The following is a 27,743-nucleotide window of genomic DNA, read 5'->3' as shown; positions in this document are numbered from 1 at the left end:
GTTCATAACCTCAATTTCCTACACAGTGAGCTCCTAATATTTTCCATGCCACCTAAGGAAGGTGCTACATAAAAACAAGTGAAAAAGTCAGTCATTTCATTTCATATTTGTATGCATCTTAGTGTCCAGTTACAGACTATTGACAGGACTAGCAACAAGTCACCAGTCTACCCTCTCAGTTTGGTACAATGTGTGCCAAGGGGACCTAAGAGAGAAGGAAATAATAAAAAAATAAAATTCATCAAACGAATGGATCATAAAGTAAAAGACAGACATTAACTTGAAATATTCACATGGCAAAAGAAGCTGGTCCAGATATTGGTAAGAAAAATCAAAGAATCATAGAATCGTACAGCACAGAAGGAGGTCATTTGGCCCATTGTGTCTGTGCCGGGAACTCGAGGAATTACTTGCACAGAGAGATAGGGAAAATTTAGGTGCATTTGGCTGCTGTAGAAAGTAAGAATTGTTTCACTTAAGGCAGGAAACATTTAAATAAAACGCCTTTGGCCAGCATTTTACACTTAAAGAAAAATGGCATTCTGCCATTAAGTGAGTGGCAGTGATAAATAATATCTGTGCACTACCATAGATTCATCGTGTAAAACTTGCAACTCCCAAATCTCTGCAGCCCTGCAGCTCAGCAAGATTTAGACTGGTACGACCTGATAGAAAACAGATCTAAATCTTTTTTTTTGAGAAACAACACACAATAACCTTGAAAATGTGTGTTTTAGCCAGAATTACATTTCTACGTCAACAGTGCTACACTCAGCAAAATCTTAACAATTTTTAATTACTGTAAGTGATGAGATTTAAATTAATTTTAAAAGTAAAGAATGTTAATGACATTAAACATAGGTTGTAAAATTCTGCTAGCAATTTGCTGATGATTTTTCTAGACCTACTTCAATTTATACTAAGCAGAAGAGTCTAATTAACCTCTGTGGACTTCAATAGCTTTTTGCACCAGAAATAAACATCACAATTTGTGATGTTTATTCAGGGCAGCAAGAAATGTTATTGTCACTATGTTTACAGAGTTTTACCTTATAATAATGAATATTAGAAGCAGTGTCCATTTCAAAGATATTAGTTAATTCCTTTTAAACTCAAGTAGGATTTTCCACAAAAGCACTTGTTCTTAACAAGACTTGCTTATCAACAATTTGCCTTCCTACCTTTTCACAATCATCTCAATCTTTGTGCATAGTAACAAATAATAGTGCAATCCTTAACAACAAATTAGTACCTTTGAGATAAACGAGCAGAAAAAGGAGCAAACTTAATCCTAACCCAAGCAGCCTGTATACGATGAATAAACTTGTCCTTTTTCAAAATTATATTATGCAGTATGAATTCAAACAGGTAGGTACTGAACTAGTATGTGATATATTGTTATTATACATTTGCATACAAGTTCTGATAGAGACTAAAGTGTGGAAGAATAAGTGTAAGTCTAAAAAAGTCTATTATTTTGTTTATTTTCCTCAATAAAACACCCCTAGATCTTAGTTTTTGTTAGTGTGCTTCCAAAGAATACAGTTTTCATTGTACTCTAACCTCCCCCAACAAAATAATCAAAGTATCACACGTTTACATTCTGTATCAAGGTTTATATGGTTGCCACAAAGAAATTTCTCTCTGTCCTTCACCAAAACTCATGGGGGGTGAAATTGGTCTTCGGCAAAAGCACAAAATGAGCACTAACAAATCAGCACACCATTCCTGATTTTCTTTTCCATTGAAGTCAGTGGAAGAGAAAATTGGACATGGTATAAGATGGGCGGCTGATTCACTATTACCCACTTCGCAATTTCGGCAAAGACCAATTTCACCACCATCAAGTTAAGATTAAGATAATAGTTAAATAGTGCAGAAATATTTTCCTTATTTTAAACTGCAAGTTATTTTCCCTTCCCTTTTGGCCCTGGTACATCAATCACCAATCCCCAGACAAGAATAGGGAAGTGATCTGCTTCCTAGTCTCTGACTACACTGCTCTGTAAGCATCTTGAGAGCAACCTGAAGTGACTGAACTGATTATTTCCCCTCCTTCCCTACGGAGCTTTCACTTGCTGCATCCCCCAGATGATCAAGCCAGAGTCAGGAACTAACATTGGGGTAAATCATCATCCTATCAGTCCATGACGCAGTGAACTGAAACACCAACCACAAAACCACATGCAACCAACAAATATTTTTATTTTAAATACAAAAGCATGTTAGTCCATTTCTCTTTAGAACATATATAATGTTGTAAAGTGAGAACTCCATTTTACTTAATGTTGCTGTGATGATCATATTATTAGACCTTAATAGAAATGATTAGTTTATATTTGGACAGTATGCAACAATCATGGTTAAGTAAGACTTTTTAAATATTTGAAAATGTTCAAATCTTACAGAAATAAGAATTTTCACAGGAATATTTTTGGCATTCCTTGCTGTGTGACAACACAAGAATGTCTTTTTCTGTGTTTAAGCTGCCCCCTATTGTTCACTGCCTTGTTACACATATTATAAATTACAAATGAGTCCACAGCAACAAATGATAATAAAAAGGCAAAATTCAAACATTCTTGTTGTACAAATCAAAACTTAAATCCACAAAATTTCTTCACCAAGTAAATGTACACTTTAAAAACAGTGGAGGAATTTTACACCATGTTCCAAATGTTAGAAATTAGACTTCTGCCTTGGTTCAGTCATTTAGGCTTAGAGCTTAACCTATTTGCTCAGGATGACTTTTGGCAGTTACCAGTCAGATTTCTGGATGGAGTGTGATGTGAAAAAGAAATGTTCTACCTCAAGACAAAAAAAACTCTGATATCATCTAGATTATCCCAATTACCTTGTCCCTCCTTTTGACTGTTCATGGAGCAGCATTGATGAAGTGGTGGAGAAGGCTGTTCCCCATTTTTATTGTTAAGGACAGTTACATAGTGGGGATTACAAAGGTACCAAAAGGAAATAAATGAAGAAGATCCTCCTTTACAAAATGTTGCATTCATTTATATAAATAGTAATGAAAATCTAGAACTATTTAATGCATCACTCTCAGTTTTATCTTTCCATGAAATATTAATTATATTTTGTAGACAATATGTAATAAATGTGTAGAGCTACAAAAGAAAATCCTATAGCATCAGGAGATCAAAAGATTAATAAGCACAATAATTTTAAACATCCCAAGAGAATTGTGCTTCTATGTACAAAAGAAAGCAATGACAGAGAAAACATTGGTATATTGCCTGCCTTAGTTATTACTTATAGCAGTCCATTACTTAAGCGAACATTGTATATTATGAACTGTATCTTTTGTCATTTATTTTCTACATGAAGAAATATTGGAGAACTTTTCTTTTTCATTCCCACGTCAGAGGATTCTCTGAACTCAAATATGTAAAAGGTTCATTGCCTCTTCCTTAGTTAAATGCTGCTGACCAACAAAGCTATTAGTTAAATAGATAATTACTTTTTTGCTTTATAATTTAATTGCATCAGTAAAGAGGATTTATAATGCATTTTAATTATTTGTACCAGGTGACCCTTGTAAAAGGTTTTACAGTGAAGCCTCCATAATTAGCTTGTCATAGACCAGTTTGACTATTGCCTTGTTGTCCTTTTCATGGTTAGTCACTGCATGACCAGCATTCTAAAAACCTTGTATAATAGACCCTGCAACAGTTTAAAAAAGCACTAAAAATACGTGCATATCTGGAAAATAAACTACAGCCATCCTAATTTGCAATGGTTATGCCTGGTGTGACATGGGAGACTCCCCAGGGTTTTGTGAAGTCTTCCCACTCCAGGATTTCAAATGGATCTCAGACCCTAAATGGTTGAAGAGAGAGCTCCTTCCCTAGGGTAGATAATTAGCTTACGCTACAGCACACCACATGATCTAACTCCATTTTCTTCTTCTACTACAATAAATGCAAACACCCTTGTTAAAAATCTTCTAAAATATATAAATAAGGCATCAATTCTGTAAGTTTATAAAAAATATTCAAAGTAAATTGCACTTACTCATTAAAGTACTGTTGACAAACCATTAAGGATGTGAACCATTGTATATTACTAAGTGACAATCTATTAAAAATTGGTTAAGGCAGATAGAGCAAATTATATTACTGTTGGTCTTTTATGTCTATATGCTTCATGTGTTTTCACTGTATATTACTTTTATCTCTGTGGTTTTTAATGGAAAGCAATTTGGTAAAGAAGCAATTTTCATTTACTTATATTATGCAATTATGAAACAAATTAACCTTACTGGTCTTAATTATGTTTAGTTCCATATGGCTGATCAAGCAATTTATATGCTATTACACTTTAGAAATTAACAACCTTGTTATAATTTTCAAAGGAACATGTATTGTCTTTTAATAGGTGCATCGCTGGATGAAAGATAGACCAGAATACAAAACATGTGTTAAGAGTTTATTAGCGGTGAATATAAATACCCAGTATTTCATTTAGATAAAAATCAGTGTAATGTACATGATTCCTGAATTTCCCAATTATTATTGCTATGAAATGTGCATGTAAAATATTATATATAGATTTCAATAGAAACAAAGGCCCCGAAATTCTGGCCTGGATCAAGGGCAGAGAGCAGGAATTTGGGGCAGAATCCAATTCCACTGCTCCATTTTTCAGCTTGTACCCATTTTCCAGCAGGGGGTATCACTAGGGATCTTCTGCCCAACTGCCTTGTCAAGGTGGCATGTCTGGAGGATTAGACCCTTTATGTCTTCTTTGGGTCATAGCAGAACTGGAGTGAGTCCCACGGAGGACACCAAGGTTGCGAACAACTTGGTTCAGCCTCAGACAGTGGCTAGGGGAGTCGGTGGCTAGGGAACAGAGTTTGCGGCGGGGACCAAAGACAATGGCTTCGGTCTTCCCAATATTCAGTAATATTTCCCAAAACAGTAATGTAGCAACTACTTTTGTTGGAAATCAGATAACATTGCAAATGGAATACTCTTAGAGCTTGCATAGGGAGGATGGGCTGAATGACATCCATCTGTACTGTAAATTCTGAGATAATTGGGAAACTACTTTTAATCTGCAACGTTTGCTTCATTTGCCCAGGAACACATGGTGGGGTTGGCGATAGAAGAAATGTAGTTCCAGAGTAATCTCCTGAATAGAGGTGTTATGGTAATATGATTGAATTTGATATTAGGTTTGAGGGGGAGAAGGGAGAGTCACAAACCTGGGTTTTAAACTTAAGAGAGGCAAACTTTGAAGGGCAGCCTTCTGGTTCTCAGAACTTCTCGCATGACAACTGCCGACTTAAAACCACGAGCAAAGGCACTCAACTAGAGGGTACTCAATCCTTATAAAGTAAACGCAATAACATTTGCAAACTGTGAGCAAGTGTATATGATTGGACACTATGTACATATCCCATTATCAAGTCTCCAAGAATACATCCGATGAAAGTTGGCAACCCTATCAATTGGGAGCCGAAGATAGAAGAAGCCATTTCTCTGCGGGGGCTCGCTGAGCCATCTCTCCACCATCAGAGTGGCATGGCATCATTCTGATATTCCACCAGCAGTTCAGGGGGAGTGCACTGATGCACCCTTGCAGGCATGGACTTGCGTGCTCCAACAATGCAGATGACCAATTCCCAGGAATTGAGAGAGGGAGGTTCCACTCTGTCCCACTTGTGCCAGTGGAGCAGACCCCTGGAATTTCAGACCGAAAGATTATTTTATTCCCTCTGTGGATCAGAAGTCCACAGGTTAATAATTTAATAATACATTAGAGCTGATTTTCTTTTTGTTGGTGTTCATGCTCCGGAACATAACAATTCAGTTTTCCCTGCCAATACCATGTGTTGAAAAATTAATACATAATGACCGTTTTAATCAGCACACTGTGTCTTTTTCTTATCTTGGTGGCTATCTTTGCCTGTTTAAACTTGTATCTTCAGTTCAAAGGATCAAAAATAACTTTGCAGTTTTATTCTCTTAGCAAATTGTTCTCTCTCACATTGAGACATTCCAAATCAATCCAACAAATTACTGTCATTAATGAAAAAATCATCAGTCATAACTATTGAAAATTGCTACCATTACTACAAAAATTAAGCCACATCAACCATACATTTATTTTTTTCCAGTGAAGTGCAGGAAATTACATCTATTGAAGCCTAAATTCTTCACATTGGCTGTAAATGCATGTGTAAAATGATGTACAAAATTATAAAGCTTAACTTTAGGTACAAAACTTAAAGTTCCTACCTGAGAGCCACCAACATGGTTGGAAGATCATTTCCAAAGTCAGTCAAATCCACGAGGACCTAATTGTTATTCAAAATTATTTTAATATTTTATTCCTTCAGTTTTAGTCTAGTAAAAAAAGAATGATTTTTTTTTCACAGCTATCTCCTCAGGGTTAAATTAGCAACAGCCATTGTAATCTCTGATGAGGAAATGTCTGCCTTGCACTAAGGACCTTGATATGGCTAAGGAAGGTATCGATGCCAAAGATAAGCAAAAAATTAGTCAACATTGGGGATGGACCCTGGAGTGAACAGTTTGGAGGTGAGAGGCAATCTCTTACATGGACGTATCCGCCACAGAGTAACACAGGCAAGAGGGAAACATCAATTACAGTTCACAGATGATGCCTTTTTGCTTTCTCATTACAAGAGGTAGAATTGAGCTCCATATTCTAGAAAATAGTTGCACTTGTGTATCGTCTGTAATATTGGTTCTGCTAGGTGCAAGGTGAAAAATGTTTCACCATTCTATGGAGCGTGATTGTTACAATATGTGTTATCTCTTGTCAATATGATAAATATGCTTATGATACTGTAGCAATGCTTGCTCCTTTTACCATTGTTTCCACCCATAGGGGATAATTTGGAGTTTGTGCATGTAAGAATATGGTTTAAAACCAATCATGGTCAATATCCCATCTTGCATAGCTTGCATAAATCTTCCAAGTATTTTAGCAAGAGGACGGGTGTTAATAGGAGGGAAGGGGGTTGAGTTAAGCATTTCTGTGAGAATAAGGAAAGCTCACACAGCAGAACATCAGGGAGGCCATAGAATAGATAACATTAATGTCAGAAGGTGGTTTATATCAAAACAAGAGATGTTATTGCTACGAAACCGACATTGGTGGGCCTGTGCAAGGCTGAATAAGGGTGGGGGTGGCTGTACTCAGATAAGAAGGACGCATTCCTCAGAGGAATATAACAGCTTGAGGTCATTAGTTATGTTATGTAAAATAGCTTATCTTGAGTTGCTAACATGGCATCAGCAAAGTGGGATGGTTTACGACCATGAGATAAGACGTACGTGCTGACGTACAGAACAACGCAGCTGTATAGTATAAAGATAGGGCATGCTCCCTCCCAAAAGTTAGAGCTCTCAAGAGGGGATGGTCAGAACTCCATTGCCACAGGCGAAGGTTAGGTCTGATCTACCTGGATTCGCGGACAGATCAGGTTGCATTGATTGCTTGTCATTAATGTAATCTGTAGACAGTTGTAATACTGTTGAATGTAATGTTGAAGACAGCTGTAGTGCAACTTTGCTGTAAGTCAATCTATTAAACTTACTATTTTATAACCACTCGGGCTAGAATCAAGCGGAGATTATTGTTGATGGATTAACAGCCCATAGTTGCGAAAGTAACGGGAGAAATCTGCTATTGTGCGATTGAGCCCATTTTACATCTCTCCCGATTTTCATTTCAATGGAAGTGAAAATTGGGAGAAATGTAAAACAAGCTGCCGATTCGCTATCACCCGTTTTACACTATCGCACAAAGTCAAAATTATCCCCATAATGTCAATTTAGGGGGGTAGTAACGGAGCAATTGATCTGCCAATTGTAATTTTACGGTGCAATGCACCCTCAAACTGACATCTAACAGTAAGTGGCAGATCTGTCATGTGATGATTGCCTGGTGTTCATTACCAGCCTCCCTGCATGGCTCATAGCCCAGGCTCCTGGCATGTGTAGTGGCATTCACTGAGTGAAACTTCAGAAGGAGAATATTGATTGAGTTTTGCTCATGGATGGAGCTGTAAGACACGCTGATTGGCTCAGCACCTCTAATAATAGGATGTTGTTCCCTATAGTTGGGTTTTGTTGTTAAACATACATTGGGGGTGAAATTGGTCTTCAACGGCAGCGCAAAACGGGCGATAGCGAATGGAGGGCTCATTGTACACCTCACCCAATTTTCTTTTCTATTGAAGTCAATGCCACTTTTTGCAATGTTCCTGATGGCTACTTTGCATCTTTTCTCTCTGATTGTTAGTACAGCTGCAGCTCATTAGAGTCCAGCTATGGGTATTCCTGTGGCCGTTTTTATTTATTTGTTCTTGGGACGTGGACTATACTGGCAAGGCAGCATTTATTTATTGTCTATCCCTAGTTCCCCCAGGATATTAAGAGTGAAACACGTGTAGGCAACACCAGTTAGGGGTATCAGGCTTCCTTCTCTGAAGGTCAATATTGAACCAGTTGGGTTTTTACAACAATCCAGCAGCTTTCAAGGTTATTTTTCTGGTGCTAGTCTAGAAATTACCGAATTTATCGAATTTAATTTCACAATTGGCTATAGTGGGATTTGAACTCACAACCTCTAGAATACCATAACAATTAGGCGCCTGTACTTTAGGCTTCTAGAGGAGGAGAAGGAGCAGACGAGGCATGCCCGACAAGTGGCTTATGCTCATATGCTGACACTCTCACCCGGACCTATCTGAAGAAACCTGCCAGTGCCTACTATGATTCATGAAGGAATCCATCCTTATACTTTGCACACTACTGCAACCTGTCTTGGATATCAGTTTCAGCAGAAGGATAGCTCTATCAGTTGCTGTCAAGGTTACAGCTGCTGTGAAATTTTATGAAAGAGGCTCCTTCCAGGTAAATACATGAGATCTCTGCCACATCTTCCAACTATTAATTAGGAATTGAATGCTTTGTTTGGCAAGGCCAGTGATTTCATTATATTTTATGTGGAAAGCAGCCAGCAGCAAGAAAGAGTCATTTACTGTTACCTTGTGGCAGAATTGCCACAAGTGCAGGGCATCATTTAAAACACTCATAGCCCATGCCTCTAGCCCACTATTCATGAATAGAAAGGGTTACCTCCATGAGTGGGCTGGTGACCTGTGGCCAACGCAACAGAATCATGCACATGAATATTTGTTTTCTGGGAGCTCCTATGATTCATTCATCCTGCACGACTCAATGATGCTAGCCTTATTTGAAAGGCCAAGAGGACCCCAGGGATGCTTTTGGGACACCAAAAATATGCTCTGTAGCTTTGGCTCATGACATCAGTATTTTCCAAAGATAAGAGCTAAGGAGAGATACATTGAAGCCCATGAATCCACCAGGGTTATAGCAGAACATACCGTTGGCATCTTAAAACAGAAATTCTGTTGCTTGGAACATTATGGGAGAGTACTCCAGTACAGCCCTGCTGGCTCCTCACAGACTATTGTCACTTGCTGTGTCCTGCACTGCAAAGCAGGCTAACAATGGAGCAGATAGAAGAAAGGGACTAAAAGCATAGCAAGACAAGTTCGAACACAAGATGCCTGGTGCTGAACAAGCTGCTAAGACTGCTGCAGTCATCAGTCAAGTTCTAAACTGCCCAAACATTTTCCCGCCAATACCAAACAGTCCTCCCACATATGGTTAATTCCAATGTTAAATAAAACTTTCCCTCCATTGACCCAGCACCTCTTAAATTGCTTCATTTCTCTGGCACAATTTGATTGGTCTCACACCAAAAGAACTTTCAGGACACATTCAATACAACTGCTATTTATCCTTACAGTGTATGCTGTGGGTGTATTTTATCTCAGTGCTTCTGCTTAGTCAAAGCTGCTTCTAGATGCTCCCCCAGTAGAAGGAGGCAATGGGGTGGATGGCTGCTGGATGTCGGTGCTCACCTCTAGGGATGAAGGTGACTCAGTCCCCCCCTCTGCTAAGTCCTAAGAACATAAGAAATAGAAGCAGAGGTAGGCCATACGGCCCCTCCACCTGCTCCACCATTCAATAAGATCATGGCTGATCTTCTACCTCAAATCCACTTTCCTGCCCTAGGTCAGAAGATGGCCCTACAAATGAAGGTATCATGGTTAGTGATGAATTGGCTGCATGTGCCTGTTTGCTCAATGGCGCACCTGCAGTCATTTGAGTTTGATGGCAGCAAGACTGGGGACTTGTTTTGCCTTGAGGAACATCTTCATTACCTGTGCCCACTGCTGTCATTCCCCTGCTGCTGTGCAATTTGTCAGAACAGACATAGATCTGTGTGAGAACAATGAGTGTGTGTAAGCCCTGCATTATTGCTGTTCCAATCAGACTCCCCAATGTGGTGAATCCAGAGAAAACAAACTGCTGTAGATTGGTGTTCAAGGTCTCCATAGCACCAGTCAAAGCATTTGTGAAAGCTAAATCTCAGTTTACAGCTTGAGCCAAAAGGTGCTCCACTGCAGAGGCCTTTAAGTGGCCATCTTCTTCACGGCACTCTGAGCTCAGTCAGGCAGTCATGCAGCACCATGCACTGTGCTGCAATGACGTCCCAATCTGTACAGCTTACATGAAACAGTATTAAATTATTCCATGAAATACTGACGTTGAGCTACCAAGTATGTTTTTTGGCAGATTCTGTGATGTCTGAATCCCTGTGAACAACCGCTGAAGGAAGCCTTCAGCTGACCCTTGTGACCGCAGGTTCCATCTCTTGCAATTCCAGCTGTACTTTCTCCTCCTCACATAACAGGAAACAGCACTTGCAGACAGGAGGAAGTTCACCAAAACAGCCAAGTACTCTTTCCTACAACTTGCTAGCAGACTCCCCCCATTCCAAAATGGATATATGTGTACTGGTGCTTGCCACTGTAGTTGTTGGCACTAGGTACTGTCAAGTGCTAGGCCAAGGCTGTACAGTTAGCTCAGCCACCTCTTCTTGGGCATCTGGAGGAGCAGAAGAATATACTTTAAAATACATGCAGTAATACACCCCTTGAAACATAACTGCACATAGCAAGAGATGCAGTATGTTATACTAATACGCTACAGTGTGGACCACCGTATAAGGAAATGACTGATAAAGTTGTTTCCACTTGTGGGGGAGATCAAAACTAGGGGCCATAAATATAAGATAGTCACTAATAAAATTAATAAGGAATTCAAGAGAAACTTCTTTACCTAGAATGTGGAATTCACTACCACAAGGAGTAGTTGAGGTGAAAAAATGCATTTAAGGGGAAGCTAGATTAACACATGAGGGAGAAAGAAATAGAAGGATATGTTGATAGGTTGAGATGATTTAGGGTGGGAGAAGGCTCATGAGGAGCATAAACACCGGCATAGACCAGTTGGGCCGAATGGCCTATTTCTGTGCTATACATTCTTTGTAAATCTATGTAAGTAAATAAGAGATGAAAAATAAAGGATAGCAGTCATACATTTGGCTAAGACCTCCAATTTCACCCTCTTGCACTCTCCCAGTTGCATCCACACCCATAATCTTGATAGCCCTCTCCACATAAAGAGTTACAGCTCACAGCTTTGATGACACCTCTCCTGTCTGCAACCATTGCCTCCTGTTATGTGCAGCCTTCTCCTACAAGCAGATATAAAAGTGACCTCTGTTGGAAAGGAGATTGTGAGAGAAAATGAATTTGCACCCAAGTGTTGTCAAATTAGGAAATGAACAGACCTCATCAATCGATCAGAGCGAGTGATCGAGAGAGCAGAGGCAATCAGTGAGGGGGGATCGAGGTGAGAGAGGCAATCGGAACAGGGCCAATTGGGAGCCAGCAACGGTGTTCGGGACTGCTAAGGAGATCCACATTCAGCTAAGTATTTTTTTAAAACTTATCTTTTTGGTGGTAGTCTCCAATGGTCCTATTAAGGACCGACGGTTAGGCCGCATGTAGACTTGGTTATCCTCAACTCAGCTGGCCTGGCGCCGGCCCCCACTTGGCCCCCTTCCAATCATCTCCCCCACCTCCTGATCGCCTCCACCCTCTCCCAGTTGCCTCCCCATGAACAAAAATGGCAAGTAAAGCTCTTCACTAATATGAAATGGGAAGACTATCCAACAAAAAGAAAATGAGTGAAAAGTGAACCAGTTCAGAAAAAAGTGAACATAAATGAAAGAAGAGAGCTACAAATAGGTCAACAAATTAATAGCTATAAGATATACAAAAAGACTGCTAAAAACATAAGATAAACTGTGCCCAGCGATATAAAGGGAAACATTTCATTAATTCTCACAAAGCTCAATTAAATGTCCCACTGAGTGACAATTAAGTTCCATCCAGGGTGCTGAAGATGAATCACTAGGAAAAAAAATTAACATGGAGTTAACCATCCAATCTCATTTCATGAGCTGATAGGAGAAAGGAGTCTTTCATCCCATCAAGATAGACTGGATTTGTACCCGTATCTCACTTCACGTTGCTGTCAGGACTTTATGTTCGAAATATGGTTGAGTGCTGTGCATAATTTTCTGACAATGCTTTAAAATCATTGGAAAATCATGCCAACATGCCCAAACTTCCAATATGCGCTCCCGGCAGGCAAGGTCCCCCATAGGCAATACAAAGCCATAGAGTTATCCATATGGTGTTTTAATCTAATCCACCACCAAGTCCATCTATTTGTGGTTTTCAAATAATTTATTACAGTATATTTGCCCCAAAGGTAAGAAAATAGCACTGTTATTTATGTACATCAACACCACGTTTAACTAGGAACTCACAGTTTAACTTTTCACACAGGACTCCTTACAGTTTAGAACCCTCACTGACTCTTAGTTAGTCATACATATATAACTGTTCAATTAACATGTTGCATTGCACCTGAAAGCGAGGTTTCAGAGACAAAAAAAGGGGGGGGGGGGTTAGTCCTGATAATAATGGATGACATAAAGACAATAATGAGAAAGGACCTTGGCTCGGAAGATCAGGAAGTAGAATCAGTATGGGTGGAGATAAGAAATAACAAGGGACAGAAAACACTGGTGGGAGTACATTATGGGTCCCCCTAACAGTAGTTATACTGTTGGACAGAGTATTAATCAAGAAATAAGAGAAGTTTGTAACAAAGGTAACGCAATAATCATGGGGGACTTTAATCTTCATACAGACAGGGCAAATCAGATTGGCAAAAGTAGTTTGGAGGATGAGTTCATGGAATGAATTTGTGACAGTTTCCTGGAACAATACGTGTGGAACCAACCAGGGAACAGGCTATTTTAGACCTTGTATTGTGTAACGAGATAGGGTTAATTAATAATCTCATAGTAAGGAATCTTCTGGGGAAGACTTATCATAATATGATAGAATTTGACATTGAGTCTGAGAGTGACGTACTTAAGTCCAAAACTAGAGTCTTAAATTTAAACAAAGCCAATTACATAAGTATGAGGGCTGAGTTGGCTAAGGTTGATTGGGAAATTAGATTAAAAGAAATGATTGTAGATAAGCAATGGCAAACATTTAAAGAAATATTTCATAATTCTCAACGAATATACATTCCATTGAGAAATAAAAACTCTACGGGAAAAGTGATCCATCCACGTCTAACTAAAGAAGTTAAGGATAGTATTAGGTTAAAAGAAGAGGCTTGTAGTGTTGCCAAGAAGAGTAGTAAGCCTAAGGAATGAGAGAGTTTAGAAACCAGCAAAGGATGATCAAAAAATTGATATAAGAGGGAGAAAATAGAATATGAGAGTAAACTAGAAAGAAATATAAAAACAGATTGTAAGAGTTTCTACAAATATATAAAAAGGAAGAGAGTAGCGAAAGTAAACATGAGTCCCTTAAAGGCTGAGACAGGAGAAATTATAATGAGGAATAAGGAAATGTAAGGAATCTTACAACACCAGGTTATAGTCCAACAGTTTAAACTGTTGGACTATAACCTGGTGTTGTAAGATTCCTTACATTTGTCCACCCCAGTCCATCACCGGCATCTCCACATCATGAATAAGGAAATGGCAGAGATGTTGAACAGATATTTTGTGTCTGTCTTCACAGTAGAAGACACAAAAAACATACCAGAAATAATGGGGAACCAAGGGTCTAATGAGAGGGAGGAACTTAAAGTAATTAATATTAGTAAAGAAAAAGTACTGGAGAAATTAAAGGGACCAAAAGCCGAAAAATCCCCTGGCCCCGATGGCCTATATCCTAGGGTTCTAAAACAGGTGGCTGCAGAGATAGTGGATGCATTGGTTGTGATCTTCCAAAATTCCCTAGATTCTAGAACGGTCCCAGTGGATTGGAAGGTAGGAAATGAATTCAAGAAAGGAGGGAGAGAGAAAACAGGGAACTAAGGCCAGTTAGCCTGACATCAGTCATCGGGAAAATGCTGGAATCCATTATTAAGGACACGGTAACAGGGCACTTAGAAAATTATAATATGATTAGGCAAAGTCATCATGGTTTTATGAAAGGGAAATCGTGTATGACAAATCTATTAGAGTTTTTTGAGGATGTAACTATCATGGTAGATAAAGGGGAACCAGTGGATGTAGTGTTTTGGGATTTTCAAAAGGCATTCAATAAGGTGCCACACAATAGGTTGTTACACAAGATAAGGGCTTATGGGGTTGGGGATAATATATTAGTATGGATTGAGGATTGGTTATCGGACAGAAAACAGAGAGTAATAATAAACAGGTCATTTTCAGTTAGGCAGGCTGTAACTAGTGGGGTGCCACAAGGATTGGTGCTTGGGCCTCAGCTATTTACAATCTATATTAATGATTTAGATGAAGGGACCGAGTGTAATGTATCCAAATTTGCTGACAATACAAAGCTAGGTAGGAAAGTAAGCTGTGCGGAGGACACAAGGGGGGAAAAATTGGATAGGGCCTGTTTTTGGGCGGGGGTAGCATGATCCGCTATTATCTCGCGCCCAATGTTCCCTGCGCAGGCAGGACGAGATTTTCGTCAGGCCTGAGGACTTATCTGCAATCTGCGTTGGAAATCAGCGTTAAACGAGGATTCCATGCAATTCACAATTTCCACCAGCAGGGGGAGCTCCAATCTCTTAAAGGCAGGCTGCGTGTCAGAAATCTCTGAAAGGTACCTGTGAATTGCTGAAAATAACCATCTGCTATCTGCACAGCTTTTGAACGGAGATCAGACATCGCACATGCATAACACAGATGCAGCTCCCATCCCTATGTTTACAAACTGATGAGTTATGTTAAAAAATTGAATAAAGTTTGCGCACTACTAAATCCCACATTCTCCAATCTGCATGCCAGACCTCATCAATCCAGAGGCCTTGGTGCAAGAGGTGGACCCGAAGGAGGGGCATCCTATATCCGCTGCGGGGGGGGGCAGGGAGGGGGCGGGCATGCAAGAGACCTCCAGGCATATAACCAAAATGCAGTGGGAGGCAGGGGGGGACGAAGTCAATGCCAGGCGCACAGCGTCATGAACTCAACTCTTCCAACCAGATGCTTCCTCTCACCCTTACACATTCCCACTGTTTCAAGCCGCCCACCCACAACTCACAGGCCACACATACTGGCAGCTATTCAACCACGACAGGCACATCACCCAGATATACATCCTGCTTTCTTGCAGGAAAAGATGGCGCATATCAAGAGGCAGCAATTGCAGGAAGAAGTTCAATGCTTTGACAAGAGTGGTCAAGGTGAGTCAGGTCAACTGTCAAGTGGCATCTCCTACCAACTGCACCACGCACTACACCCCCCATCACCCACATACCAACAAATTCTTTCCATCAGTACTCAACTTTTCCAATCAGATGCTTCCTCTCACCCTTACACATTACCACTGTTTCAAGCTGCCCATCCACAACTCACAGGCTACACACACTGGCAACTATTCAACTATGACAGGCACATCACCCAGATACACGTCCTGCTTTCTTGCAGGAGAAGGTGGCGCATATCAAGAGACAGCAGTGGCATTTAGCCCCTCGAGCCTGTTCCGCCATTCAATGAGATCATGGTGGACCTGTGACCTAACTCCATATACCCGCCTTAGTCCCTTATCCCTTAATACCCTTGGTTCACAGAAATCTATCAATCTCAGATTTAACTTTCACAAGTGAGCTAGCATCAACTGCCGTCTGCAGAAGAGCGTTCCAAACGTCTCCCACCCTTTGCGTGTAGAAGCATTTCCTAACTTCACTCCTGCATGTCCTGGCTCTAAATGTTAGGCTATGTCCCCGCATCCTAGTATTCCAGTGTAGGAGATCACCAAAAACAGTTACAAATGTCTCGGCAGCCAGAAGCAATAATCCAGCCACTAACCTGTAAATCCTCCATGGTCCCTTTAAATAGTGCTGGTGGGGGGTCCTCCAGGCAGTCTAAGACACGTTCAGATGGTCGGGGTTAAGACTGTGCGTTGAGTTGAGCGTTAAGTTCCAAAATGATGTCTATCACTTTAAATCAGCGTTGCACACTGATTGAAGCCATTTTCTCCCTACTTTACATGATTCCAGCGTTCGTTAACTGTGCCTGCGCGAACTCCTATACCAAGATGACGTCTGGCGCACGTCATGCAGGAAACGTGCGTGCGCATCCAAGACGCCATCTTGGATGTCGGAGAGGCCGTGTTGCGCCGAAACAAAGGGTGCTACATGGCCCAATTTAGCGCCCAAAGAGTCTACAAAGGATATCGACAGGTTAAGTGAGTGGGCAAGAAGGTGGCAGATGGTGCATAAAAATGTGGGGAAAGGTGAGGTTATTCACTTTGGTAGGAAGAATAGAAAAACAGAATATTTTTTAAATGGTGAGAAACTATTAACTGTTGGTGTTCAGAGGGATTTGGGTGTCTTTGTACACCAAACACGGAAAGTTAACTTGCAGGTACTGCAAGCAATTAGGAAGGCAAATCGGATGTTGGCTTTTATTGCAAGGGGGTTGGGGTACAAGAGTAAGGAAGTATTGCTGCAATTGTACAGGGCTTTGGTGAGACCACACCTGGAGTACTGTGTACAGTTTTGGTCTCCTTACCTAAGGAAGGATATACTTGCCTTAGAGGCGGTGCAATGAAGGTTCACTAGATTGATTCCTGGGATGAGAGGGTTGCCCTATGAGGAGAGATTGAGTAGAATGGGCCTATGTTCCCTGGAGGTTAGAAGAATGAGAGGTGATCTCATTGAAACATACAAGATTCTGAGAGGTAGATGCTGAGAGGCTGTTTCCCCTGGCTGGAGAGTCTAGAACTAGGGGGCATAGTTTCAGGATAAGGGGTCAGTCATTTAGGTCTGAGATGAGAAGGAATTTCTTCACTCAGAGGGTTGTGAATCTTTAGAATTCTCTAACCCATAAGGCTGTGGATGCTCAGTCCTTGAGACCCAGACTGAGATGGATAGATTTTTGGGCTCTAAGGGAATCAAGGGATATTGGGATCGGGCGGGAAAGCGGAGTTGAGGTCAAAGATCAGCCATTATCGCATTGAATAGCAGAGCAGGCTCGAGGGGCCGTATGGCCTTCTCCTACTCCCATTTCTTATGTTCTTATGACCTCTCAAAAGTGTCACAAATTAGGGCATCAAATCGTAGGGTGTCATATGTGTATAAAGCAAAAAATAGTGATTGACTGAAACAAGTACTATTGAAAGATTGTTTGAAATAAGCATGTTTGGTTACCAATTCATTTTTTAATGAATCAAAAGCAGTTTAATTCACTCAGTAGGTATCAATGTGAAGAAACAGAAAATTCAGCAATCAAATTCCCTAATTTCTTTTTCTCAAAACTATCAATCCTGAACTGGCAAGTCGCAGGAACTGACTCATTAAAGACCTGGGATCATATACCTGGTGCAAGATAAGTTTTTTTGTTGTATTGCTGGAGCAAATTGCCCCAGTCACTGGCTGTCTCAAAATTTGCACTCCAGCCTATTACAATAATTATGCGGCTGTCTATGCAATTTTGCCTTTGTGTAAAAAGACAGCTCAATGGACCAAATAGAATTTCTGGCCCTCAAATCCAAATTAAAGAGGTGAGTGCCTACATATGGGGACAGATATTTATTTCACCTTTATCAAGCTACAAATTAATTTCACTAATTTGTCAGCCTCAGCTAAGGCTGGGGGGGAAGGGAGATGTCGGGTATTAATGAACAGAAAGGAAACCCAAAGTGGAGACTCAAAACTGATTCTGTGGGCAAGTGAATGAGTGGTACAGCAACTGCTCATCTGCTTCAGAAACTGCATGTGCAGCTACATGAGATTGGTACGAGTAGGGCTGCCTCTTTGAGCATTTCATGGTACCCTCCTCAGGGGACACCAGGGCCCCATTCATGGCAGCAGGCAGAAAGCAAGCTCTATGCTGTGCCCACTGTTCTGCAGGAACTGGAACCAGTTAGAGAAAAAGATAGTATACAAAGGAATCTGGTACGCAACCATGTTGGGTGGCTGACCAAAACGTTGCTTGTTGCTGTGTTTTGCCTGTTCCACACGTGCTTCTTCCATGTTGATCTTCCCAATCTATTAACTTGTCTATGTTACCTTGAAGTCACTTACAGTCCTCTTCACAGTGTAACATAGGTTCATTTTATCAAAGAGAAAGAAATTACTTTCCAAAAGCGTGCTGCAACTTTAATAGTCATTGTGAAAGAGCCTGATAAGAACAAAACCAATTTTATATTAAACAATTCATGCAATCTGTGACTGAAAGAGTCTTTAAAATGAGTTTCCTGTTACCTTGCCACAGACAAGAAGTTCAAGGAGTAGACCATGTTGGTGTATTGACCCATAGAAAATAACCAGCCATGAGTTGCTTGATTGTATTATGTGAAAGTTAAGGTATTCTGATGGATTGGTACACCTTCATCAATAGCTTTCAAGCAGAGCTGTTAGCACAATATTGTTACAACATTCATGCTGACAAGAAGTCAAATATTTATACATTGTAACTTTGAACAGTTCATCTGGCAAGCAATTAGGAGAGAACAAGATATTGGTCAAATGCACTGTGTGCTATAATACAGGCCAGAAGCAGCTAATTTTGTTAGAACAGTCAATTGAAAAGATTTTGCTCATGTTTATTGTCCAAGATGAATGTCAGCCTAGATTTTCTGTTTCTTAATCATTACCTTGCACAGATCTTCACTCACTGTAGCTACACACAATTTCCCATGGGCCAGGAACACTAGTATTGGACCAAACACAGACTGGGTGATCGCTTTGCTAAACACCTCCATTCAGACCGCAAGTGTGACCCTGAGCTACTAGTCGCTTGCCACTTTAATTCTCCAGCCCACTCCCACTCTAACTTCTCTGTCCTTGAAGCTCAAGAAACAGCACCTTATCTTTCGACTAGGCACTTTACAGCCTTCCAGCCTTAACAGTGAGTTTCTTAAGATTTTAACCACCTCTCCCATTTTCTCTCGAACACCTTCACTTCAGCAGCCATCAAATGGGTGATATATGTCTAAGTCAGGAATGGTGTGTGACTTAGAGGAGAACATGTAAGTGATGGTGTACCTGTGACATTGCTACTCTTGTCCTTTTCATTGCTAAAAGTCACAGAGGGAGGAGATGCTGTTGAAGTAACATTGGTGTCCTGTAGATTGTACATACAGCAGCCACAGTATGCCAATGATGGAGGGGGTGGATATTGAGCCTGGTAACAGGGGCACCAATCAAGCAAACTGTACTGCCCTGCATGGGCTTTAACTTCTTAAGTGTTGTTACAGTTGCACTCATCCAGGTGAGTGGTGAGTATTCCATCTCCTAACTTGAACTTGTAAATGGCAGATAGGCTTTGAGGGTCAGGAGGTGAGATGTTCATCGCAGAGTACCCACCTCTGCCCTGCTCTTATAGCCACAGAGTTAATATGGCTGGTCCAGTTAAGCTTCTGGAAAATGGTAATCTTCAAGAGGTTGATGGTGTGGAACTCGGCATTGATGGTACCATTGGAGGTCAAGGGCAGATGGCTGAGCTATCTCATGGCCAATATCTGGCACTTATGTGGTGTGACTGCTACCTGTCACTTGTCAACTCAAGCCTAGATGTTGTCCAGATCCTGCTGTGGCTGACATGGGCTGCTTCATTATTGGAGGAGTTGTGAATGGAGCTGAACATTGTGGAATCATCAGCGAATAGCTGCACTCCTGACCTAATGATGTAGGGAAAGTCATTGATGAAGCAGTTGAAGGTGGAGGGCTCTTTCCTGAGGAATTCCTGCAAATGATGCCCTGAGGCTGTGATGATTGGCCTCCAACAACGACAACCATCTTATTTTGTGTCAGTCATGACTCCAACAACTGGAGAGATTTCTCTTTGACACCCCATTGATGGCAGTTTTACTGCCATACTTAGTCAAATGCAGCCTTTACGTTGAGAGCAATTACTCTCCCCTCTCCTCTGGCATGCAACTGTTGCATCCATATCTGGTCCATGTCTAAGTGAGAGACCAGTGAAGGCAGGGTTTAAAAATTTAAAATAAAATAGTTCTGTTCACCAGTGAGACTTATAGAAACAGTAAGAGAAAGTGTGAGTAAAATATTTAGAGACAAATGAGAAAAGTGTTTGACAGCCATACAGAGATAGAGAAAAAAAAGTGAAAGACAAGCAGGAAGACACAGAAAGTGACACATAAGAATTAGAGAGTAGAAAACAGCAAAGAAGGTAGCTGCCAGCAGAGTTAATTTTGTTTTTACTTTTCTCCAGGAACAATGGGACACATAGGCATATAATAACACATAGGGTGTTGGGCAATATAACACACAGTTGTTATAAAGCAACATGCCCTCCAATTCAATCTGTGCAATGCCACAGGAGATCAGCTGGTATTTATACATTTATTTCTGGGTAGTTGACAACTTGTTCAAAATCTCTCAAAAGTAGATATTTTGAGTTTTGGAAAAGTTTATTTGTCAATTAACAAAATTTATACATATAAATTATTTCTAATTCATAATCACAGCCTAAAAATTCTAATTAATGGAATTGCAATGTAACATTAAGTTTTATCTGCTGCATTCAGATTGATAAATAAACTCACTTTAATTTGGCAATCAAGGAAGTAACAGAGTCCAAGTCATTTTGAACCATTCATAAGATTAGTAAAATGGTGTGGAGATACTACAAGGGTAACCCAAAGGTCAAATTAGGTCACCGATGACGTTCCTTAGCAACAAATTAGCAAACAGCTTTGATTGTTTCTAAATAGAACCAGACTCAACTTTAAAGAAATTAAAATTGATTTTTTTTCTTTTGTGAACTTTGCCCAAGTGACTATTCCTCATGTGCAAGCCTAAACAGTGAAGATTGGTTGGTACTAGGGACATCACAGCTAACCCCAGTTCTGTCCTCAACAGACATCCCAACTGCACAACAATTTAGAAGAAGTCAAGTGAGAATATCGAGATTGGGCACCTGGGGTGATTTTTTTCCTTTCCTCAATCAAGGAAACAGGAACGTGTTGATTGAAATCCCACCTACAAACATCTCTATCAATTCCATGTAAGAACCACTACACGGGCGTTTCAGTAAATATAGTTTGATGAATGGCACATTGTGTAGTACAAAATTATTTATTTCTTTAAAATAATTTACATATGTGAGCTACTTTATGAAATGTTGTTATTTTTCCATGAGACGTGCATACTTCTGACCAAATACCCATATGTTTCTATTTGCACCCCATGTGTTCTCTTTGTGATCATAGCAAACTGGAGGAAGAAGTCATATCCACCTGGTGGTGTGAATTTGAGATGTTGGGATGGCAGAGCACACTCATATATTGCTGTGCCAAAATAACAAGTTCCTTAAACAATTAGCACCAAAGGGCTCAGTGCCTTTCAATGGGGCTTGAACAGATAATATGACCTGAATCTTCCAACATCATTGGCAAATTATTGATGTGAGGCACAAGCCTGGATTTTCCAATCAGGTCTGGCTCAGGTAGGGGTGTAAATCAGGAGAATGTAATTAGCAAATTTGATAGAATTCTATTACCCCAGATTTCCACCCACTTATTGGCCTGCACCATTTTGTACCTTCAATTCCAGTTGCCATAGGAGGTGCCTGCCCATTTGTGGACAATTACACTCAAATGAGGTGAAAATGCTGTTTGCACCACTTTCTGTCATTTCTGACTCAGTTCTGCTGTTTCCTCTTCTCACTGATATAAAACAGCTTTTAGGTTTGTATGGTGCTAGGGAGAAGGCAGATAATTTAAATAATTGAGCAGTAACATTGATAGCATCAGTTTAAAACTTACTTCTGACTTGTTGTCAACTACTTTGACATCTGCCTTGTGTCATTTGCTATGGGACTGCCATTTTCTGCACCCCCCCCCCACCATTCACAAGGCACAGTGAATTTCCCATTGAGAATTCCTCTGTATATTTAATTTTTCGAAGAGAATGAGACTGTTTAGAGTCATAGAGTCATAGAGTTATACAGCACGGATAGAGGCCCTTCGGCCCATCGTGTCCGCGCCGGTCATCAGCCCTGTCTACTCTAATCCCATATTCCAGCATTTGGTCCGTAGCCTTGTATGCTATGGCATTTCAAGTGCTCATCCAAATGCTTCTTGAATGTTGTGAGGGTTCCTGCCTCCACAACCCTTTCAGGCAGTGAGTTCCAGACTCCAACCACCCTCTGGGTGAAAAAGTTCTTTCTCAAATCCCCTCTAAACCTCCCGCCTTTTACCTTGAATCTATGTCCCCTTGTTATAGTACCCTCAACGAAGGGAAAAAGCTCCTTAGTATCCATCCTATCTGTGCCCCATCCTATTTGTACACCTCAATCATGTCCCCCCTCAGCCTCCTCTGCTCCAAGGAAAACAAACCCAATCTTCCCAGTCTCTCTTCATAGCTGAAGCGCTCCAGCCCTGGTAACATCCTGGTGAATCTCCTCTGCACCCTCTCCAAAGCGATCACATCCTTCCTGTAGTGTGGCGACCAGAACTGCACACAGTACTCCAGCTGTGGCCTAACCAGTGTTTTATACAGCTCCATCATAACCTCCTTGCTCTTATATTCTATGCCTCGGCTAATAAAGGCAAGTATCCCATATGCCTTCTTTACCACCTTATCTACCTGTTCCGCCGCCTTCAGGGATCTGTGAACTTGCACACCAAGATCCCTCTGACCCTCTGTCTTGCCTAGGGTCCTCCCATTCATTGTGTATTCCCTTGCCTTGTTAGTCCCTCCAAAGTGCATCACCTCGCACTTTTCCGGGTTAAATTCCATTTGCCACTGTTCCGCCCATCTGACCAACCCATCTATATCGTCCTGCAGACTGAGGCTATCCTCCTCGCTATTTACCACCCTACCAATTTTTGTATCATCAGCGAACTTACTGATCATACCTTTTACATTCATATCCAAGTCATTAATGTAGACCACAAACAGCAAGGGACCCAGCACCGATCCCTGTGGTACCCCACTGGCCACAGGCTTCCAGTCACAAAAACAACCTTCGACCATCACCCTCTGCCTTCTGCCACTAAGCCAGTTTTGTATCCAAAGTGCCAAGGCACCCTGGATTCCATGGGCTCGTACCTTCTTGACCAGTCTCCTGTGGGGGACTTTATCGAAGGCCTTACTGAAATCCATGTATACCACATCCACTGCGTTACCCTCATCCACACGCCTGGTCACCCCCTCAAAAAATTCAATCAAATTAGTCAGACATGATCTTCCTTTGACAAAGCCATGTTGACTATCCCTGATTAATCCTTGCTTCTCCAAGTGGAGACTAATTTTGTCCTTCAGAATTTTTTCCAATAATTTTCCTACCACTGATGTTAGGCTCACTGGCCTGTAGTTCCCCGGTTTTTCCCTACTCCCCTTCTTGAATAATGGTATTACATTAGCGGTTCTCCAGTCCTCTGGCACATCCCCTGTGGCCAGAGAGGTTCTGAATATATGTGTCAGAGCCCCCGCAATCTCCTCCTTTGCCTCACACAGTAGCCTGGGATACATTTCGTCCGGGCCTGGGGATTTATCCATTTTTAGGCCTGCTAAAACTGCCAATACCTCCTCCCGCTCGATGTTAATATGTTCGAGTATATCACAGTCCCCCTGCCGTATTTCTATGTCTACATCGTCCTTCTCCATAGTGAAAACAGATGCAAAAAATTCATTTAGAACCCCTCCTACATCTGCCGGCTCCACACACAGATTGCCATTTTTGTCCCTAATGGGCCCTATTTTTTCCCTAGTTATCCTCTTACCCTTAATATACTTATAAAACATCTTAGGATTTTCCTTTATTTTGCTCGCCAGAGTTTTTTCATGGCCCCTCCTTGATCTCCTAATTTCCTTTTTAAGTATCCCCCTGCACTTTTTGTACTCCTCTAGGGCTTCCTCCGTCTTTAGCCTTTTGTATCTGCCAAAAGCCCTCCTTTTTTCCCTAATCCATTCTCGTATATCCCCTGACATCCAAGGTTCCCTGGAGTTCTTGGAACCACCCTTGACCTTTACGGGAACATGTTGCCATTGTATGGTCTCAATCTCCCTTCTGAAAGACTCCCATTGCTCCGATGCGGATTTTCCTACAAGCAGCTGATCCCAGTCCATTTTGGCCAGATCCTGCCTTATCCTATTAAAATCGGCCTTCCCCCAATTTAGAACCTTTATTTCCAGCCCCTCCCTGTCCTTTTCCATGACCACCTTAAATCTCACCGAATTATGGTCACTGTCACCAAAGTGCTCACCTACTAGCACTTCTTCCACTTGGCCGGCCACATTCCCTAGAATTAGGTCCAGTACCGCCCCCTCTCTTGTAGGACTTTCTACATGCTGGCTCAAAAAGCTCTCCTGGATGCACGTTAAGAATTTTGTACCCTCTAAGCCTTTTACACTCTGAGTATCCAGTTAATATTGGGGAAGTTGAAATCCCCCACTATTATTACCCTATTATTTGCACAATTTTCTGAGATTTGCCTACATATCTGTTCCTCTATCTCCCCCTGACTGTTTGGGGGCCTATAGTACACTCCCATCAAAGTGCTTGCCCCCTTTTTGTTTTTAAGCTCCACCCATATGGCCTCATTAGAGGAACCTGCTAATATATCATCCCTCCTTATGGCAGTAATTGATTCTTTAATTAATATTGCGACCCCCCCTCCTCTTATACCTCCCCCTCTGTCTCGCCTGAAGATTCTGTACCCCGGAATATTGAGCTGCCAGTCTTGCCCCTCCCTCAACCATGTTTCTGTGACAGCAACAATATCATACTCCCATGTGTTTATCAACACCTTCAGTTCATCCACCTTATTCGCAAGACCTTATTCCCCACCTGCTGAGAACGTCGTGGATAGCACGTTTAGTGAGATGGTAACACCGCAGGTAAAGGTTGTACAGGCAGGAAGTAATTGGGTGACCACCAGGCAGAGTAAGAAGAGCAGGCAGGCAGTGCAGGGGTCCCCTGTGGCCGTCCCCCTCTCAAACAAATATACCGCTCAGTGACATCCATGACCCTGGCACCAGGGAGGCAACAAACCATCCTGGAGTCACGTTTACGGCCACAGAAACGCCTGTCTGTTCCCCTTACGATAGAATCCCCTACCACTATAGCTCTTCCACTCTTTTTCCTCCCAGCCTGTGCAGCAGAGCTACCCCTGGTGCCAGGAAGTTGGCTGCTGCTGCCTTCCCCTGATAAGTCATCCCCCTCAACAATATCCAAAGCGGTATATTTGTTTGAGAGGGGGACGGCCACAGGGGACCCCTGCACTGCCTGCCTGCTCTTCTTACTCTGCCTGGTGGTCACCCAATTACTTCCTGCCTGTACAACCTTTACCTGCGGTGTGACCACCTTACTAAACGTGCTATCCACGACGTTCTCAGAGGTGCATGGCATCCACCCACCAGTACCCCACACCAGAAAACCCAGGCAGAGATGCGCGTACCTGCATTTGTCAGAGGAGCTGTGCAGGTGAGGACTTTACTTTACCAAAGAAGCCATCACTGAGTTATGTTACATGCTGCAAGTGGACCTACACCACCGGCCGGTAGTTGTTAAAGTCACGACCGCCATTAACTTTCATGCCAGGAGGGGTCATTCCAGGCTGCCAATCAGCTGTGCACAAATGCACTGAAGCATGTCACAGATTCACTGTTCACCAGAGCAAGCAATTTCATCACCTTCCCCATGGGTAACCAGAGGATGCATGACAGGGCACAACAACTTTACAGAATGACACAACTCCCAACGGTCCAGGGAGTCATAGATTTCCCCCACATAGCCCTCTTGTTCAATGCCACTACCTGTGTCAGCTGGAAAGGATTCCACTCTTCTAAATGTGCAACTGATACACTTCCCTGGTAGTTCACCATATCCAAACTTTTTCACCTAGAAACACAAGTCTTGGCAGATCAAGGCTATCATTTGCAGCCATGGCTCACAGTATCTGGAATAAAGAAGTCCATTTATGCACCAGTAACAGCTGAGTATACCGTTGGCAAGTTGAAGGTGCACTTTAGGTACCTGGATAAATCCAGAGGCATCCTATAATATAGTCCAGCTAAGGACTCACAGCTTTGTGTGTCAGCCTTGGCTGAGTGATAACACTCTTGCCTCTGAGTCTGACCTATATGTGACTCCAGGCCCACTGAACTGCCCTTTGAAGTTGCCTAGCTGGTTACTTAGTTGTTTCTAACTACAGGCAACTAGGGATGGAGAATCAATACCGACCTTGCCAGTGATGCTCACATCCCAAGAATGAATAATAAAAAAACTTGATGCACAAGCCCCATTCATCTCCAAGTACCTTTTCAACAGCCACTCTCTAACTCTCACCCGCTCTTCCTGCAGGACAAGAAAGCGCAGAATGCGAAGGAGTGGACCAAATACCGGGCAGGAGTACCTAACATCATTCCCTTCACCCAAGCAAAGCAGGACGCTCGGGAAACCAGTGGAACAGGCAGAGCCAGCACCATCAAGGAAGGCAAGGTTGGTGGCGTATCAGAGGAGGATGGCTGCATATTTCTTACAACCATTCCTTCACCTCAACAGAGATGCAGGAAGCTTCACAACATGAAGCTATTTTCTCAAGAATATCCCCTGCATATGTGCAGCTTCTATCTCCTGTCCTAACTCTTCTGTTTTTTCTTTCCTAGAATGGGCTGGATAATAGGAAACATGGGATAGTTATCAATAGCAATAGCTTTAATTGGGCAGTTGTGACCAGATTAATAATATTTATTATTAACCCTCAAATTATCTAAATTTGTACATGATAGAAACCTGTGTTGACAAGTGATATATTTTAAGACCATTAATATCATTCTAACAGATCTGCTCTTACAAACTGAGCAGAAGAATGGCAAGTGACATTTATTAAAACATTTTGATATAAATATAATATATAAATTTTTGTTTGACTCCATGCATTCCCTCTCTTCATTTTTCCTTATTTCCTATGCCATGACTTTGTCATACCTTGTGACAATTAGTAATGCATTCTGACAGGACTTTTAATGGGTATGCTATAACACCTGCTTTTATTATTTTAAAACAGTAGGTGGCGCTGCTACCTTCTTCAATCGAATATCTCACAGCTGCCTTCCTATCGCCTGGTCCAACTACCTCCAAAAAGTGAAAGTGCTTTTTATACTGTGTACCAAAGTTGTCCCCTGAAAGCTGCTGATCAAGGATTACTATTGAGATTTCATGGCTGCTGCTTTAATTTCAACCATTTATTAACTGTCCACTGCCAATTTAATGTATTTAATTCAGTACTTTGCAGGAATTGCAGCGCATTCCGTCAACATTCTGGA

The sequence above is a fragment of the Heptranchias perlo genome, chromosome 7 (assembly GCF_035084215.1).
Source record: "Heptranchias perlo isolate sHepPer1 chromosome 7, sHepPer1.hap1, whole genome shotgun sequence".
NCBI classification, from domain to species: Eukaryota; Metazoa; Chordata; class Chondrichthyes; order Hexanchiformes; family Hexanchidae; genus Heptranchias; species Heptranchias perlo.
This window is presented reverse-complemented; position numbering follows the sequence as displayed.